The sequence below is a fragment of the Branchiostoma floridae genome, chromosome 7 (genome assembly GCF_000003815.2).
Source record: "Branchiostoma floridae strain S238N-H82 chromosome 7, Bfl_VNyyK, whole genome shotgun sequence".
Classification (NCBI taxonomy): domain Eukaryota; kingdom Metazoa; phylum Chordata; class Leptocardii; order Amphioxiformes; family Branchiostomatidae; genus Branchiostoma; species Branchiostoma floridae.
In genome coordinates, this window is record NC_049985.1 from 15,765,445 (window position 1) to 15,771,152 (window position 5,708).

The 5,708-nt window shown below is 43.6% G+C and overlaps 2 protein-coding genes across 2 annotated transcripts in view; one reads left to right on the forward strand and one right to left on the reverse strand.

Moving 5' to 3' along the window:
• Positions 1 to 3,456, reverse strand: part of LOC118420321 (failed axon connections homolog) — a 15,933-nt gene extending 12,477 nt beyond the window's left edge. Inside the window, exons 1-2 of the mRNA XM_035827092.1 lie at positions 3,397 to 3,456; positions 2,787 to 2,863 (exon numbers count right to left, since the gene is read on the reverse strand). The gene's annotated coding sequence lies outside the window, so the exon portion shown is untranslated. The remainder of the gene's footprint in view (positions 1 to 2,786; positions 2,864 to 3,396) is intronic.
• Positions 3,457 to 3,514: 58 nt separating this feature from the next.
• Positions 3,515 to 5,708, forward strand: part of LOC118420323 — a 7,487-nt gene continuing 5,293 nt past the window's right edge. The window contains exon 1 of the mRNA XM_035827097.1: positions 3,515 to 3,649. The gene's annotated coding sequence lies outside the window, so the exon portion shown is untranslated. The remainder of the gene's footprint in view (positions 3,650 to 5,708) is intronic.

The following is a 5,708-nucleotide window of genomic DNA, read 5'->3' on the forward strand; positions in this document are numbered from 1 at the left end:
CTAATCGTGCATGAGAACTAATTTCCATCAAGACCACTGACTTCTGGCTACAACTCCACAAATTTAGAATTTTAAGAGCTATTTACTGAACACTGAAATGCTACACGGTTTTGAAATGTAACAATGTCTTTGACGTTGACTTCATTCAGTGTATGAAATTCATACGGTGCTACTTTTGCTTGGCTTTACCTAGAGTCCTAGGCGCAAAAAAAATTATTGAATGTCAATGTTGCAACCCGGAGCAAAATTTTGATTAAACTTTCCTATGTATTGATAACCAGCTACTGGTACCGTCTTTGTACTTTATCTCACAGTGTCCCTACACCATGTACACGGTGATTTATTCACACAATGTTATAGTTGAATGTAATTAAGAGGCATTTACGCCTCATTACATAGATAATATCTGCATTGCTATCGACTCAGCTAACGCCTTGACTCCCCTGAAAGACATTTTCTAATCGTTTCCATGCCGGCAGACACTTTAAATACAATCTCAACGAACGTTTGACCTGCGTAAGCTTGGTTAAACACCGGCGTCAATGTGCGGGAATGTCGGAGATTATATCTTTCACCACATCAAAATGCCAGGATAGCGAAGAACCAGTCAAATGTCAGCTTGATTTGCAGTTCAGTCTGGTACATGAAACTGCCACACGGGGATGCTTTGCAGACCGACAAGTACCGACAAATTACTATAAATTTCTTCGCTAATTATTGGTATGTAGTTGCATGTACCGTGCAATTTTCTCTGTCTCGTCTAAGAGCAATTATAACTAGTACACTGTAGTTCTAAAAGTATATCTATCAAGGACTGTGTGGTACGAGGTAGGACTTGTAGTTGTAGTTGTAGTTGTAGTTGTAGTTGTAGAATTATATCTATCGAGGACTACATGTATGTAGTGCAAGGTATGTATATATCTTGTATGCGCAAGGGACTAGAACGCTTGCCTTAAATAGAGTAATTACCTAGACACAAGTATTTTTATACTTCATTAAACACCGTTTTGGTAACGTATTTGTAGTGCTTTGAAGGTTTGACCGACATACATGTTTCTCACTGTGTTGTTAACCTCAGCAAGAAGAATGAACTGATTTAAAGACTATCCTTTTCAATGTCTCCTTAATGTCTCTATTTAAGTAAGCTTACATTGTTTAACCAAGGTTGAATGATTGTTTTGAAAGTCTCTCAGTAGGTCAATGCGTCTGCTGAGCCCTGGAGGGGTGAGTCATCTAGATAGCACTGGAGATGTTATCAGGATAATGAGGCGTAAATGCCTCTTAATTACATTCAACAACAACTTTGTGCAGCAATGTTGTGTCCTATTGAGAGCTTGGGAGAGGGAGAGACAGAAAGAGAGAGACAGAGACAGGCAGAGGGAGAGAGAGAGGGAGGGAGAGAGAGACAGAGCGCCAGACAGAGAGAGGGAGGGAGAGAGAGAAAAGGAGACAGGGAGAGAGGGAGACAGAGACAGAGAGATAGAGAGAGACAGAGAGAGGGAGGAAGAGAGGAGGGAGAAACAGAGAGAGACAGAACAAAGTGGCGACCAAAGCTTTCTCAAAACGATTAATTAATTGGAACCAACACTGTTGAATTCTACTGCTACTAGGTACTCAACTAGCACAGTGATATCTGGAAAAAATTTCACTTGACAGCCACTGTAACGTGTCTAACGTTAATCAATTCCTTCTTGTTCGAACCGCACGCGTAGAGGATAGTTGAAGGATTGTCGTATATTTTGACCATTCACCGAGTAGATATCTATCATAGCAACCTAGCGTTAAACATTTCACAGTAGTAACTCCCAGAAATGCGTTTTATGTCAAGGCCCACTAAAAGCAAGGTGCCAAAATTAAATACGCACTTAAGCATACATTCTCTGTAAATCCGAACACAAGGTCAGTCCTCATTGTTTTGATATTGACTGGCACATGAAACCGCGAGATCACGCAAATCCTCGTGAGACTATAAGAGAGTTACGGGACACCTGCGGGTCATGGATTAGTGCCTCCCCCCGTAGTGATAGGGACGAGCCTCGGTCGGGGGGCAGTGGCAGCTGCGCTCAGTAAAAGGTAGCAAAGAAAGACAAACAATGAAAACTGTACCTGCTGTACAAACAACTGAAAAGAAGACTAGTAAAAGTCATAGTGAAAGCCTTGACTGTACAGATGTTGCCAGTCAAGGTACCATCCCGGTTTTCGTAGTACTTAGTTCGCCCCTATGGTCGTTCTACTGGAATAGCAGAAAATTAAAGCGACTGGAGTTCCACAACCCCATACCTTCGCCAAATTTACTTGCTGTGGCCTTAACAGCATAACTCAAGAAGCCTTGGATGGATCCTGATGATATTCGGTATGTGGGCAGGGTCGTGAAAACGAAGGTCATGTTCGATAATGGGCCCCCAAGCGGCTTGCTTAGGTACTGCAGCGGAACCTATTTTTGATATCTCGTGTTCTGGACATGCTGTGGTCGTCATGTTTGTGTGATCAATAGATAACTCTTGGGGCAGGAAGTAAGTGCTGTGATTTTGGACCCCATAGCGGTTTTTTTAACTGCAGGCGCCCATTTCCTTAGGAATAACTCGTTTCTGTAATGTTTTCAGGTAAAACCCACATTTTACGAGTTATAGAGAGGAGTCCATACGACAAATCGGTATTGCCACCAGACTGACAATGGATTCTCTTTGATAGCATTGTGACCTTATTCTGTCCCTCTACACTTGACAGCCACTGTAATCACTCTGATCTCACTAGACGTGTATCAGCTTTGAAGGCTCCGGTGTTACCTGATCGGAGATGAACCCTTAGCCTCTCCGGGATAGAAGCTACACCAGTGAACTCCAGGGGGCGGGTCTGAAATTAGCTGTAAAAGCCAAAAGGTAAACAGGTTAGGAATAATAGCATAGCCACATTCTTTATCAACGTTCCCCTTTCGCAAAGTTGTAATCTCCAGTTCCAGTGCTTTTGTAACTAAATTTAAGTTTTTAAAAAGCAGAAATGTGTACAGAAACCTGAGAGATGGCCCCATTGTGCTAGCCTAATTCAATGATTGGGTATTGAAAACGCACCATTTAATCCCGTCCATGTTTCCTTTCAGGCGTTATAACAACTTACCCACGGCCGATCTGAAGGTACACATAATCACATTTACCGTCTTCAAAGTGAGTCTGGTCATAATATACGAGTAGACGTGTTACTGTGGCTAGTTTGTACGTCCTTGGAGTGTGAAATCCTATATAGAAGCACAAAACGAGCTAAACTCCCCACCTCTGCTTGAATATTGGGCCGTTCTAGGACAAGAACTCATCCCTTGCCCACGGCGGTGACTCCGACCCGTCAAGATCCGGGCCTGGGGCGATAGCAATTTCAGGGGTCAACCTTTGCGGCTCTGCCTACCTTTGTTGCCATTGTTCCCAGCGCCAGGCATAGGCGTGAGCGCTCGGCTAGAAGAAGCTTCGGGGGGAAAACGGATAGTTTAGTTGCCGAGAATCCTCCCAAGCCACAGGACGGACTCACAAGGTGTGCCGGGACCGTGAGATTCGCCGCCGCCGAGCTGTGTTAGGACGACCGAGGGGGCGTGTTAAAGAAGTACTCTCTGCCAAGACTCCATCACTACTGCTTCAAGTGCCAGCAATTACAGACGTGTAAGGTAAGGTGATATCATGTGCTAAACAATTAGCGTACATGGTTGTTCTTTTGGAACATTATTGTAGCTGAGCAGTCGCTTTTCCGCCATGGACCCCATGCTGAAACGGTCTTTTTCCGCAGGCGAAACATTAAAGTTTACTAGGTGAATAGTGAGAGATAAAGTTTCATGGTAAGGGAGAGATATTATCGGCACTTCCAACGATAACGAACAAAGGACCGATGATGTGAGTATCAGACTAAGTCATGTGTGGACACGAAATGATCGATCATTATCTTCTCATGTTTAACTCCGATACAAATCACACAAGATCTCTCCGATACGGGGGTGTGTGTTGTTCAGCTTGTACTATAGAATGTACTGACAGTTTGAACTATAAGAGTACACCGAAGTTCAAGTTCCTGACGTGTTTACGTGGCCCTGGAGGTCCCATGCCCATTCCCTGCAGATAACACATCTGTAATACATTGTCCTCGCCATGACTCTCCAGTAAAACCAAGTGTAGAAACGGTCCGACGTTCAGGGATAGACAAAATACACGATAAAGACAGTTAACACTTATTTTCATTCCTATCCTGATAGAAACCATGCCTCAAAATTTGTGAGACAGACTAGACCCCCCTCTCGGCTTGAGTCTGGCCGGTATAAGGGAGCGGCCTCCATACCGGGACGGGTAACCTCTACCTTGTGGTTAGAACAATAGGCCACATTGTTACGGGCTATGAAAAATTATGTACCGTGTCACTTAATAGGTTAAAATTGGATAATTGTTTGTGAGCACGGGATAACACGAAGCCTACATTGTCATGTCTGTGTAGCCATGATTTAGGTAGGCTCAGTGATTTGCTGCTGAAATCCTGTCGCTGCGAATCGTCCTAGTTTTGATCCACCCCCTCCCGAGAGAAAATGATCATCGGTTCATAGGCATGAAATCTTCTCTTAGCTAATAGGATGTCACACACTGTCACTACATTAGGTCACTTGTGGTTGCACCACCTCAAATGCAGAATTCATATTTAATTTGCTGTCAATGGTAGGTACTACTGAGGGTAAGCGCGATGGCGGCCCGGGTCACAGTAGTGGAAAGTCTCCAATCAGATTGCTTCAATCAAAGTTTTTGTCGCAAGCCAGTCGGGAAACGATACTCTATTTTTGTTGGTTATAACAGTGACATAACTTCAAGACCATGTGTATCAGAAAATTCAGTGGTGTCATGATGTTACCGTTTTTTTATTATTATCAGATTGCACAGAATAGTAATCCCCTTATTCTTGAACCAATGGAGTACCTTGTAAGATGAAATACGCTTAGAATTGGAAAACGCTTTCAGTAACCAGGTATGTGGGTCGCCAAGAGCATGTCATGACCTTGTCTGTACCAATCAGCGTGTCTTTGTTCTATAGTTCTCACTCCATTTTCGAAAAACCCGCACCCCCCTCCCCCCTCCCTTCGTTCAACCTTGATGTGAAATTTACTATCACCCCATCATCACGCCCTAAAGACCTTCAGCCCTCTACTAGGACCGTGTTACGACCTGTGAATTGGACAAGTTTTCGCCCTAGTGCCTAGATTCAGAACAGGAGCAGATTAATCTAAAACTCGCCACGACTTCGGGAAAGTTTCACTGTCACCAATGAAGAACAGATGGGACAGATTGAGCGACTACGAGCCGGGAAAAACTTTTGGGTACAGATGAACTTGCGTGATCTTTTTTTCACGGGTCTTCTTCGGTGTCAGCGCCAAATGTGCATTGCTTTTAGTCTTTTAACACCGTTTCATCGCTTGGGCCGAAATAATGTTATTCTTGACGATCCATCAACTACTGAAGATTGGTTTACTGGCAAATTATTACCCGCGTTTTTCCTTGTACCATGCCTACTGATATGGTCCCCATTGTTAGCCTTTATTTTAAAGTGGACAAAAGAAGTGCAAACTTTCTGTTCTGTGCTCACTTGCAATTGGTCCTGAATCACGGCGATCGCTGAGCAATCGTACACCGACCAAACTTGAATTTATATAACCCTTGATATCATGATTGGAATATGATGCAAGATGCTGAGGA